This window comes from Pseudophryne corroboree, chromosome 11 (genome assembly GCF_028390025.1).
Source record: "Pseudophryne corroboree isolate aPseCor3 chromosome 11, aPseCor3.hap2, whole genome shotgun sequence".
Classification (NCBI taxonomy): Eukaryota; Metazoa; Chordata; class Amphibia; order Anura; family Myobatrachidae; genus Pseudophryne; species Pseudophryne corroboree.
In genome coordinates this window covers 179279976-179293042 of record NC_086454.1, presented here as the reverse complement: position 1 = coordinate 179293042, position 13067 = coordinate 179279976, and the positions used below count along the sequence as shown (strand labels likewise).

The following is a 13067-nucleotide window of genomic DNA, read 5'->3' as shown; positions in this document are numbered from 1 at the left end:
ATTTCCAAGTAGCACCATCCAATTGAGGTCAGGTAGTTGTGGCCGAGTGGTTAAGGCGATGGACTTGAAATCCATTGGGGTTTCCCCGCGCAGGTTCAAATCCTACCAGCTACGTACTGCTTTTTATGCATGTAGAATGCTAAGCTCATTTGTCCTTGATAACTTTATTTTCCATGAAACTAAAGTAGCTTTTACATTTCCCAAAGTATAACTTACTGTAAAAGCTACCAAAAAAGGAAAACATTGATTTTGCACACAGCTTGTCAGTGAAACAACATTAAGGTAGTTGTGGCCGAGTGGTTAAGGTGATGGACTCGAAATCCATTTGCTTTTCAAGCTGGTTTAAAAACGAAATGCATTCAAGATGAAGAGAATCAAAGCATGTTATGTTTAAGAATTGAGTTCTCAATCTCAGCTTAGCTCACCTACATATATATCCTGTTTTACAATGGACTTCTTTTTAAACCATATAATCTCAGACAGTGTCTTCCTGCATTCTATGTACATGCTTGTGACCTTGTAAAATGTTTCCCAGTGGCAACTTGTGCATGCAGATTCTTTCTATCTGGATTTACAGCTGTAGAGATGTAATGAAAGGTAAGAAAAAATGTCTGGTAATCAACAAACTATTAATTGTGCAGTGTCAGTTGTTATAATTCCAAACTTTATTAAGGAATAGACCATAAGTTCTCAAACTCAGTCCTCAGGACCCCACACAGTGTATGTTTTGCAGGTAACCCAGCAGGTGCATAGGTGTATTAATTACTCACTGACACATTTTAAAAAGTCCACTTGTGGAGCTAATTATTTACTTGTGGTTCTGCGAGGAGACCTGCAAAACATGCACTGTGTGGGGTTCTGAGAACCGAGTTTGAGAACCTGTGGAATAGACCAATGAAAAACCTAATATATTTTAAATGATTATTATTTGATAAAATGTCCGTAAAATGTACAATACAGTTCATGAGCACTAGTGTTGGCATGGTGTGATGTTAAAGGCTCTGATTTCTAATTAATTTAGTACAAGATCAAAAGTCCGTGACACCTATATTTAATATTAAACTATACTAGCTATTATATTTCACAAAGTTTACATATTAATATTGAAGCAAATTAAAATAAAATGTATCAGATATTTCTGCCAACAGGAAAAATGTTTTGATTTCCACGTAGCACCATCCAATTGAGGTCAGGTAGTTGTGGCCGAGTGGTTAAGGTGATGGACTTGAAATCCATTGGGGTTTTCCCGCGCAGGTTCAAATCCTGCCAGCTACATACTGCTTTTTATGCATGTAGAAAGCTAAGCTCATTTGTCCTTGATAACTTTATTTTCCATGAAACTAAAGTAGCTTTTACATTTCCCAAAGTATAACTTACTGTAGAAGCTACCAAAAAAGGAAAACATTGATTTTGTACACAGCTTGTCAGTGAAACAACATTAAGGTAGTTGTGGCCGAGTGGTTAAGGTGATGGACTCGAAATCCATTTGCTTTTCAAACTGGTTTAAAAACGAAATGCATTCAAGATGAAGAGAATCAAAGCATGTTATGTTTAAGAATTGAGTTCTCAATCTCAGCTTAGCTCACCTACATATATATCCTGTTTTACAATGGACTTCTTTTTAAACCATATAATCTCAGACAGTGTCTTCCTGCATTCTATGTACATGCTTGTGACCTTGTATAAATGTTTCCCAGTGGCAACTTATGCATGCAGATTCTTTCTATCTGGACTTACAGCTGTAGAGATGTAATGAAAGGTAAGAAATAATGTCTGGTAATCAACAAACTATTAATTGTGCAGTGTCAGTTGTTATAATTCCAAACTTTATTAAGGAATAGACCATAAGTTCTCAAACTCAGTCCTCAGGACCCCACACAGTGTATGTTTTGCAGGTAACCCAGCAGGTGCATAGGTGTATTAATTACTCACTGACACATTTTAAAAAGTCCACTTGTGGAGCTAATTATTTACTTGTGGTTCTGCGAGGAGACCTGCAAAACATGCACTGTGTGGGGTTCTGAGAACCGAGTTTGAGAACCTGTGGAATAGACCAATGAAAAACCTAATATATTTTAAATGATTATTACTTGATAAAATGTCCGTAAACTGTACAATACAGTTCATGAGCACTAGTGTTGGCATGGTGTGATGTTAAAGGCTCTGATTTCTAATTAATTTAGTACAAGATCAAAAGTCCTTGACACCTATATTTGACATTAAACTATACTAGCTATTATATTTCACAAAGTTTACATATTAATATTGAAGCAAATTAAAATAAAATGTATCAGATATTTCTGCCAAAATGAAAAATGTTTTGATTTCCAAGTAGCACCATCCAATTGATGTCAGGTAGTTGTGGCCGAGTGGTTAAGGCGATGGACTTGAAATCCATTGGGGTTTCCCCGCGCAGGTTCAAATCCTGCCAGCTACGTACTGCTTTTTATGCATGTAGAAAGCTAAGCTCATTTGTCCTTGATAACTTTATTTTCCATGAAACTAAAGCAGCTTTTACATTCCCAAAGTATAACTTACTGTAAAAGCTACCAAAAAAGGAAAACATTGATTTTGTACACAGCTTGTCAGTGAAACAACATTAAGGTAGTTGTGGCCGAGTGGTTAAGGTGATGGACTCGAAATCCATTTGCTTTTCAAGCTGGTTTAAAAACGAAATGCATTCAAGATGAAGAGAATCAAAGCATGTTATGTTTAAGAATTGAGTTCTCAATCTCAGCTTAGCTCACCTACATATATATCCTGTTTTACAATGGACTTCTTTTTAAACCATATAATCTCAGACAGTGTCTTCCTGCATTCTATGTACATGCTTGTGACCTTGTATAAATGTTTCCCAGTGGCAACTTATGCATGCAGATTCTTTCTATCTGGACTTACAGCTGTAGAGATGTAATGAAAGGTAAGAAATAATGTCTGGTAATCAACAAACTATTAATTGTGCAGTGTCAGTTGTTATAATTCCAAACTTTATTAAGGAATAGATCATAAGTTCTCAAACTCAGTCCTCAGGACCCCACACAGTGTATGTTTTGCAGGTAACCCAGCAGGTGCATAGGTGTATTAATTACTCACTGACACATTTTAAAAAGTCCACTTGTGGAGCTAATTATTTACTTGTGGTTCTGCGAGGAGACCTGCAAAACATGCACTGTGTGGGGTTCTGAGAACCGAGTTTGAGAACCTGTGGAATAGACCAATGAAAAACCTAATATATTTTAAATTATTATTATTTGATAAAATGTCCGTAAAATGTACAATACAGTTCATGAGCACTAGTGTTGGCATGGTGTGATGTTAAAGGCTCTGATTTCTAATTAATTTAGTACAAGATCAAAAGTCCTTGACACCTATATTTGACATTAAACTATACTAGCTATTATATTTCACAAAGTTTACATATTAATATTGAAGCAAATTAAAATAAAATGTATCAGATATTTCTGCCAACAGGAAAAATGTTTTGATTTCCAAGTAGCACCATCCAATTGAGGTCAGGTAGTTGTGGCCGAGTGGTTAAGGCGATGGACTTGAAATCCATTGGGGTTTCCCCGCGCAGGTTCAAATCCTACCAGCTACGTACTGCTTTTTATGCATGTAGAATGCTAAGCTCATTTGTCCTTGATAACTTTATTTTCCATGAAACTAAAGTAGCTTTTACATTTCCCAAAGTATAACTTACTGTAAAAGCTACCAAAAAAGGAAAACATTGATTTTGCACACAGCTTGTCAGTGAAACAACATTAAGGTAGTTGTGGCCGAGTGGTTAAGGTGATGGACTCGAAATCCATTTGCTTTTCAAGCTGGTTTAAAAACGAAATGCATTCAAGATGAAGAGAATCAAAGCATGTTATGTTTAAGAATTGAGTTCTCAATCTCAGCTTAGCTCACCTACATATATATCCTGTTTTACAATGGACTTCTTTTTAAACCATATAATCTCAGACAGTGTCTTCCTGCATTCTATGTACATGCTTGTGACCTTGTAAAATGTTTCCCAGTGGCAACTTGTGCATGCAGATTCTTTCTATCTGGATTTACAGCTGTAGAGATGTAATCAAAGGTAAGAAAAAATGTCTGGTAATCAACAAACTATTAATTGTGCAGTGTCAGTTGTTATAATTCCAAACTTTATTAAGGAATAGACCATAAGTTCTCAAACTCAGTCCTCAGGACCCCACACAGTGTATGTTTTGCAGGTAACCCAGCAGGTGCATAGGTGTATTAATTACTCACTGACACATTTTAAAAAGTCCACTTGTGGAGCTAATTATTTACTTGTGGTTCTGCGAGGAGACCTGCAAAACATGCACTGTGTGGGGTTCTGAGAACCGAGTTTGAGAACCTGTGGAATAGACCAATGAAAAACCTAATATATTTTAAATGATTATTATTTGATAAAATGTCCGTAAAATGTACAATACAGTTCATGAGCACTAGTGTTGGCATGGTGTGATGTTAAAGGCTCTGATTTCTAATTAATTTAGTACAAGATCAAAAGTCCGTGACACCTATATTTAATATTAAACTATACTAGCTATTATATTTCACAAAGTTTACATATTAATATTGAAGCAAATTAAAATAAAATGTATCAGATATTTCTGCCAACAGGAAAAATGTTTTGATTTCCACGTAGCACCATCCAATTGAGGTCAGGTAGTTGTGGCCGAGTGGTTAAGGTGATGGACTTGAAATCCATTGGGGTTTTCCCGCGCAGGTTCAAATCCTGCCAGCTACATACTGCTTTTTATGCATGTAGAAAGCTAAGCTCATTTGTCCTTGATAACTTTATTTTCCATGAAACTAAAGTAGCTTTTACATTTCCCAAAGTATAACTTACTGTAGAAGCTACCAAAAAAGGAAAACATTGATTTTGTACACAGCTTGTCAGTGAAACAACATTAAGGTAGTTGTGGCCGAGTGGTTAAGGTGATGGACTCGAAATCCATTTGCTTTTCAAACTGGTTTAAAAACGAAATGCATTCAAGATGAAGAGAATCAAAGCATGTTATGTTTAAGAATTGAGTTCTCAATCTCAGCTTAGCTCACCTACATATATATCCTGTTTTACAATGGACTTCTTTTTAAACCATATAATCTCAGACAGTGTCTTCCTGCATTCTATGTACATGCTTGTGACCTTGTATAAATGTTTCCCAGTGGCAACTTATGCATGCAGATTCTTTCTATCTGGACTTACAGCTGTAGAGATGTAATGAAAGGTAAGAAATAATGTCTGGTAATCAACAAACTATTAATTGTGCAGTGTCAGTTGTTATAATTCCAAACTTTATTAAGGAATAGACCATAAGTTCTCAAACTCAGTCCTCAGGACCCCACACAGTGTATGTTTTGCAGGTAACCCAGCAGGTGCATAGGTGTATTAATTACTCACTGACACATTTTAAAAAGTCCACTTGTGGAGCTAATTATTTACTTGTGGTTCTGCGAGGAGACCTGCAAAACATGCACTGTGTGGGGTTCTGAGAACCGAGTTTGAGAACCTGTGGAATAGACCAATGAAAAACCTAATATATTTTAAATGATTATTACTTGATAAAATGTCCGTAAACTGTACAATACAGTTCATGAGCACTAGTGTTGGCATGGTGTGATGTTAAAGGCTCTGATTTCTAATTAATTTAGTACAAGATCAAAAGTCCTTGACACCTATATTTGACATTAAACTATACTAGCTATTATATTTCACAAAGTTTACATATTAATATTGAAGCAAATTAAAATAAAATGTATCAGATATTTCTGCCAAAATGAAAAATGTTTTGATTTCCAAGTAGCACCATCCAATTGATGTCAGGTAGTTGTGGCCGAGTGGTTAAGGCGATGGACTTGAAATCCATTGGGGTTTCCCCGCGCAGGTTCAAATCCTGCCAGCTACGTACTGCTTTTTATGCATGTAGAAAGCTAAGCTCATTTGTCCTTGATAACTTTATTTTCCATGAAACTAAAGCAGCTTTTACATTCCCAAAGTATAACTTACTGTAAAAGCTACCAAAAAAGGAAAACATTGATTTTGTACACAGCTTGTCAGTGAAACAACATTAAGGTAGTTGTGGCCGAGTGGTTAAGGTGATGGACTCGAAATCCATTTGCTTTTCAAGCTGGTTTAAAAACGAAATGCATTCAAGATGAAGAGAATCAAAGCATGTTATGTTTAAGAATTGAGTTCTCAATCTCAGCTTAGCTCACCTACATATATATCCTGTTTTACAATGGACTTCTTTTTAAACCATATAATCTCAGACAGTGTCTTCCTGCATTCTATGTACATGCTTGTGACCTTGTATAAATGTTTCCCAGTGGCAACTTATGCATGCAGATTCTTTCTATCTGGACTTACAGCTGTAGAGATGTAATGAAAGGTAAGAAATAATGTCTGGTAATCAACAAACTATTAATTGTGCAGTGTCAGTTGTTATAATTCCAAACTTTATTAAGGAATAGATCATAAGTTCTCAAACTCAGTCCTCAGGACCCCACACAGTGTATGTTTTGCAGGTAACCCAGCAGGTGCATAGGTGTATTAATTACTCACTGACACATTTTAAAAAGTCCACTTGTGGAGCTAATTATTTACTTGTGGTTCTGCGAGGAGACCTGCAAAACATGCACTGTGTGGGGTTCTGAGAACCGAGTTTGAGAACCTGTGGAATAGACCAATGAAAAACCTAATATATTTTAAATTATTATTATTTGATAAAATGTCCGTAAAATGTACAATACAGTTCATGAGCACTAGTGTTGGCATGGTGTGATGTTAAAGGCTCTGATTTCTAATTAATTTAGTACAAGATCAAAAGTCCTTGACACCTATATTTGACATTAAACTATACTAGCTATTATATTTCACAAAGTTTACATATTAATATTGAAGCAAATTAAAATAAAATGTATCAGATATTTCTGCCAACAGGAAAAATGTTTTGATTTCCAAGTAGCACCATCCAATTGAGGTCAGGTAGTTGTGGCCGAGTGGTTAAGGCGATGGACTTGAAATCCATTGGGGTTTCCCCGCGCAGGTTCAAATCCTACCAGCTACGTACTGCTTTTTATGCATGTAGAATGCTAAGCTCATTTGTCCTTGATAACTTTATTTTCCATGAAACTAAAGTAGCTTTTACATTTCCCAAAGTATAACTTACTGTAAAAGCTACCAAAAAAGGAAAACATTGATTTTGCACACAGCTTGTCAGTGAAACAACATTAAGGTAGTTGTGGCCGAGTGGTTAAGGTGATGGACTCGAAATCCATTTGCTTTTCAAGCTGGTTTAAAAACGAAATGCATTCAAGATGAAGAGAATCAAAGCATGTTATGTTTAAGAATTGAGTTCTCAATCTCAGCTTAGCTCACCTACATATATATCCTGTTTTACAATGGACTTCTTTTTAAACCATATAATCTCAGACAGTGTCTTCCTGCATTCTATGTACATGCTTGTGACCTTGTAAAATGTTTCCCAGTGGCAACTTGTGCATGCAGATTCTTTCTATCTGGATTTACAGCTGTAGAGATGTAATCAAAGGTAAGAAAAAATGTCTGGTAATCAACAAACTATTAATTGTGCAGTGTCAGTTGTTATAATTCCAAACTTTATTAAGGAATAGACCATAAGTTCTCAAACTCAGTCCTCAGGACCCCACACAGTGTATGTTTTGCAGGTAACCCAGCAGGTGCATAGGTGTATTAATTACTCACTGACACATTTTAAAAAGTCCACTTGTGGAGCTAATTATTTACTTGTGGTTATGCGAGGAGACCTGCAAAACATGCACTGTGTGGGTTTCTGAGAACCGAGTTTGAGAACCTGTGGAATAGACCAATGAAAAACCTAATATATTTTAAATGATTATTATTTGATAAAATGTCCGTAAAATGTACAATACAGTTCATGAGCACTAGTGTTGGCATGGTGTGATGTTAAAGGCTCTGATTTCTAATTAATTTAGTACAAGATCAAAAGTCCTTGACACCTATATTTGATATTAAACTATACTAGCTATTATATTTCACAAAGTTTACATATTAATATTGAAGCAAATTAAAATAAAATGTATCAGATATTTCTGCCAACAGGAAAAATGTTTTGATTTCCAAGTAGCACCATCCAATTGAGGTCAGGTAGTTGTGGCCGAGTGGTTAAGGCGATGGACTTGAAATCCATTGGTGTTTCCCCGCGCAGGTTCAAATCCTGCCAGCTACGTACTGCTTTTTATGCATGTAGAAAGCTAAGCTCATTTGTCCTTGATAACTTTATTTTCCATGAAACTAAAGTAGCTTTTACATTTCCCAAAGTATAACTTACTGTAAAAGCTACCAAAAAAGGAAAACATTGATTTTGTACACAGCTTGTCAGTGAAACAACATTAAGGTAGTTGTGGCCGAGTGGTTAAGGTGATGGACTCGAAATCCATTTGCTTTTCAAGCTGGTTTAAAAACGAAATGCATTCAAGATGAAGAGAATCAAAGCATGTTATGTTTAAGAATTGAGTTCTCAATCTCAGCTTAGCTCACCTACATATATATCCTGTTTTACAATGGACTTCTTTTTAAACCATATAATCTCAGACAGTGTCTTCCTGCATTCTATGTACATGCTTGTGACCTTGTATAAATGTTTCCCAGTGGCAACTTATGCATGCAGATTCTTTCTAACTGGACTTACAGCTGTAGAGATGTAATGAAAGGTAAGAAATAATGTCTGGTAATCAACAAACTATTAATTGTGCAGTGTCAGTTGTTATAATTCTAAACTTTATTAAGGAATAGACCATAAGTTCTCAAACTCAGTCCTCAGGACCCCACACAGTGTATGTTTTGCAGGTAACCCAGCAGGTGCATAGGTGTATTAATTACTCACTGACACATTTTAAAAAGTCCACTTGTGGAGCTAATTATTTACTTGTGGTTATGCGAGGAGACCTGCAAAACATGCACTGTGTGGGTTTCTGAGAACCGAGTTTGAGAACCTGTGGAATAGACCAATGAAAAACCTAATATATTTTAAATGATTATTATTTGATAAAATGTCCGTAAAATGTACAATACAGTTCATGAGCACTAGTGTTGGCATGGTGTGATGTTAAAGGCTCTGATTTCTAATTAATTTAGTACAAGATCAAAAGTCCTTGACACCTATATTTGATATTAAACTATACTAGCTATTATATTTCACAAAGTTTACATATTAATATTGAAGCAAATTAAAATAAAATGTATCAGATATTTCTGCCAACAGGAAAAATGTTTTGATTTCCAAGTAGCACCATCCAATTGAGGTCAGGTAGTTGTGGCCGAGTGGTTAAGGCGATGGACTTGAAATCCATTGGTGTTTCCCCGCGCAGGTTCAAATCCTGCCAGCTACGTACTGCTTTTTATGCATGTAGAAAGCTAAGCTCATTTGTCCTTGATAACTTTATTTTCCATGAAACTAAAGTAGCTTTTACATTTCCCAAAGTATAACTTACTGTAAAAGCTACCAAAAAAGGAAAACATTGATTTTGTACACAGCTTGTCAGTGAAACAACATTAAGGTAGTTGTGGCCGAGTGGTTAAGGTGATGGACTCGAAATCCATTTGCTTTTCAAGCTGGTTTAAAAACGAAATGCATTCAAGATGAAGAGAATCAAAGCATGTTATGTTTAAGAATTGAGTTCTCAATCTCAGCTTAGCTCACCTACATATATATCCTGTTTTACAATGGACTTCTTTTTAAACCATATAATCTCAGACAGTGTCTTCCTGCATTCTATGTACATGCTTGTGACCTTGTATAAATGTTTCCCAGTGGCAACTTATGCATGCAGATTCTTTCTAACTGGACTTACAGCTGTAGAGATGTAATGAAAGGTAAGAAATAATGTCTGGTAATCAACAAACTATTAATTGTGCAGTGTCAGTTGTTATAATTCTAAACTTTATTAAGGAATAGACCATAAGTTCTCAAACTCAGTCCTCAGGACCCCACACAGTGTATGTTTTGCAGGTAACCCAGCAGGTGCATAGGTGTATTAATTACTCACTGACACATTTTAAAAAGTCCACTTGTGGAGCTAATTATTTACTTGTGGTTCTGCGAGGAGACCTGCAAAACATGCACTGTGTGGGGTTCTGAGAACCGAGTTTGAGAACCTGTGGAATAGACCAATGAAAAACCTAATATATTTTAAATGATTATTATTTGATAAAATGTCCGTAAAATGTACAATACAGTTCATGAGCACTAGTGTTGGCATGGTGTGATGTTAAAGGCTCTGATTTCTAATTAATTTAGTACAAGATCAAAAGTCCGTGACACCTATATTTAATATTAAACTATACTAGCTATTATATTTCACAAAGTTTACATATTAATATTGAAGCAAATTAAAATAAAATGTATCAGATATTTCTGCCACCAGGAAAAATGTTTTGATTTCCAAGTAGCACCATCCAATTGAGGTCAGGTAGTTGTGGCCGAGTGGTTAAGGCGATGGACTTGATATCCATTGGTGTTTCCCTGCGCAGATTCAAATCCTGCCAGCTACGTACTGCTTTTTATGCATGTAGAAAGCTAAGCTCATTTGTCCTTGATAACTTTATTTTCCATGAAACTAAAGTAGCTTTTACATTTCCCAAAGTATAATTTACTGTAAAAGCTACCAAAAAAGGAAAACATTGATTTTGCACACAGCTTGTCAGTGAAACAACATTAAGGTAGTTGTGGCCGAGTGGTTAAGGTGATGGACTCGAAATCCATTTGCTTTTCAAGCTGGTTTAAAAACGAAATGCATTCAAGATGAAGAGAATCAAAGCATGTTATGTTTAAGAATTGAGTTCTCAATCTCAGCTTAGCTCACCTACATATATATCCTGTTTTACAATGGACTTCTTTTTAAACCATATAATCTCAGACAGTGTCTTCCTGAATTCTATGTACATGCTTGTGACCTTGTATAAATGTTTCCCAGTGGCAACTTATGCATGCAGATTCTGTCTATCTGGACTTACAGCTGTAGAGATGTAATGAAAGGTAAGAAATAATGTCTGGTAATCAACAAACTATTAATTGTGCAGTGTCAGTTGTTATAATTCCAAACTTTATTAAGGAATAGACCATAAGTTCTCAAACTCAGTCCTCAGGACCCCACACAGTGTATGTTTTGCAGGTAACCCAGCAGGTGCATAGGTGTATTAATTACTCACTGACACATTTTAAAAAGTCCACTTGTGGAGCTAATTATTTACTTGTGGTTCTGCGAGGAGACCTGCAAAACATGCACTGTGTGGGGTTCTGAGAACCGAGTTTGAGAACCTGTGGAATAGACCAATGAAAAACCTAATATATTTTAAATGATTATTATTTGATAAAATGTCCGTAAAATGTACAATACAGTTCATGAGCACTAGTGTTGGCATAATGTGATGTTAAAGGCTCTGATTTCTAATTAATTTAGTACAAGATCAAAAGTCCGTGACACCTATATTTAATATTAAACTATACTAGCTATTATATTTCACAAAGTTTACATATTAATATTGAAGCAAATTAAAATAAAATGTATCAGATATTTCTGCCAACAGGAAAAATGTTTTGATTTCAAAGTAGCACCATCCAATTGAGGTCAGGTAGTTGTGGCCGAGTGGTTAAGGCGATGGACTTGATATCCATTGGGGTTTCCCCGCGCAGGTTCAAATCCTGCCAGCTACATACTGCTTTTTATGCATGTAGAAAGCTAAGCTCATTTGTCCTTGATAACTTTATTTTCCATGAAACTAAAGTAGCTTTTACATTTCCCAAAGTATAACTTACTGTAAAAGCTACCAAAAAAGGAAAACATTGATTTTGTACACAGCTTGTCAGTGAAACAACATTAAGGTAGTTGTGGCCGAGTGGTTAAGGTGATGGACTCGAAATCCATTTGCTTTTCAAGCTGGTTTAAAAACGAAATGCATTCAAGATGAAGAGAATCAAAGCATGTTATGTTTAAGAATTGAGTTCTCAATCTCAGCTTAGCTCACCTACATATATATCCTGTTTTACAATGGACTTCTTTTTAAACCATATAATCTCAGACAGTGTCTTCCTGCATTCTATGTACATGCTTGTGACCTTGTATAAATGTTTCCCAGTGGCAACTTATGCATGCAGATTCTTTCTATCTGGACTTACAGCTGTAGAGATGTAATGAAAGGTAAGAAATAATGTCTGGTAATCAACAAACTATTAATTGTGCAGTGTCAGTTGTTATAATTCCAAACTTTATTAAGGAATAGATCATAAGTTCTAAAACTCAGTCCTCAGGACCCCACACAGTGTATGTTTTGCAGGTAACCCAGCAGGTGCATAGGTGTATTAATTACTCACTGACACATTTTAAAAAGTCCACTTGTGGAGCTAATTATTTACTTGTGGTTCTGCGAGGAGACCTGCAAAACATGCACTGTGTGGGGTTCTGAGAACGGAGTTTGAGAACCTGTGGAATAGACCAATGAAAAACCTAATATATTTTAAATGATTATTATTTGATAAAATGTCCGTAAAATGTACAATACAGTTTATGAGCACTAGTGTTGGCATGGTGTGATGTTAAAGGCTCTGATTTCTAATTAATTTAGTACAAGATCAAAAGTCCTTGACACCTATATTTGACATTAAACTATACTAGCTATTACATTTCACAAAGTTTACATATTAATATTGAAGCAAATTAAAATAAAATGTATCAGATATTTCTGCCAACAGGAAAAATGTTTTGATTTCCAAGTAGCACCATCCAATTGAGGTCAGGTAGTTGTGGCCGAGTGGTTAAGCTGATGGACTTCAAATCCATTGGGGTTTTCCCGCGCAGGTTCAAATCCTGCCAGCTACGTACTGCTTTTTATGCATGTAGAAAGCTAAGCTCATTTGTCCTTGATAACTTTATTTTCCATGAAACTAAAGTAGCTTTTACATTTCCCAAAGTATAACTTACTGTAAAAGCTACCAAAAAAGGAAAACATTGATTTTGCACACAGCTTGTCAGTGAAACAACATTAAGGTAGTTGT

General features: G+C 35.7%; 11 non-coding genes across 11 annotated transcripts; all 11 read left to right on the top strand.

Annotated features, from left to right (window-relative positions):
* The first annotated feature begins 32 nt into the window (after positions 1–32).
* TRNAS-UGA (transfer RNA serine (anticodon UGA)) lies at positions 33–114 on the top strand. Its single transcript has one exon. It is a non-coding gene; the product is annotated as a tRNA-Ser (tRNA).
* Positions 115–1193: 1079 nt separating this feature from the next.
* TRNAS-UGA (transfer RNA serine (anticodon UGA)) lies at positions 1194–1275 on the top strand. Its single transcript has one exon. It is a non-coding gene; the product is annotated as a tRNA-Ser (tRNA).
* A 1080-nt stretch (positions 1276–2355) lies between these two features.
* TRNAS-UGA (transfer RNA serine (anticodon UGA)) lies at positions 2356–2437 on the top strand. Its single transcript has one exon. It is a non-coding gene; the product is annotated as a tRNA-Ser (tRNA).
* A 1079-nt stretch (positions 2438–3516) lies between these two features.
* TRNAS-UGA (transfer RNA serine (anticodon UGA)) lies at positions 3517–3598 on the top strand. The gene has a single exon. It is a non-coding gene; the product is annotated as a tRNA-Ser (tRNA).
* A 1079-nt stretch (positions 3599–4677) lies between these two features.
* TRNAS-UGA (transfer RNA serine (anticodon UGA)) lies at positions 4678–4759 on the top strand. The gene has a single exon. It is a non-coding gene; the product is annotated as a tRNA-Ser (tRNA).
* Positions 4760–5839: 1080 nt separating this feature from the next.
* TRNAS-UGA (transfer RNA serine (anticodon UGA)) lies at positions 5840–5921 on the top strand. Its single transcript has one exon. It is a non-coding gene; the product is annotated as a tRNA-Ser (tRNA).
* Positions 5922–7000: 1079 nt separating this feature from the next.
* On the top strand, positions 7001–7082 carry TRNAS-UGA (transfer RNA serine (anticodon UGA)). The gene has a single exon. It is a non-coding gene; the product is annotated as a tRNA-Ser (tRNA).
* Positions 7083–8161: 1079 nt separating this feature from the next.
* Positions 8162–8243, top strand: TRNAS-UGA (transfer RNA serine (anticodon UGA)). Its single transcript has one exon. It is a non-coding gene; the product is annotated as a tRNA-Ser (tRNA).
* A 1080-nt stretch (positions 8244–9323) lies between these two features.
* Positions 9324–9405, top strand: TRNAS-UGA (transfer RNA serine (anticodon UGA)). The gene has a single exon. It is a non-coding gene; the product is annotated as a tRNA-Ser (tRNA).
* A 1080-nt stretch (positions 9406–10485) lies between these two features.
* On the top strand, positions 10486–10567 carry TRNAS-UGA (transfer RNA serine (anticodon UGA)). The gene has a single exon. It is a non-coding gene; the product is annotated as a tRNA-Ser (tRNA).
* A 1080-nt stretch (positions 10568–11647) lies between these two features.
* On the top strand, positions 11648–11729 carry TRNAS-UGA (transfer RNA serine (anticodon UGA)). Its single transcript has one exon. It is a non-coding gene; the product is annotated as a tRNA-Ser (tRNA).
* Positions 11730–13067: the final 1338 nt, after the last annotated feature.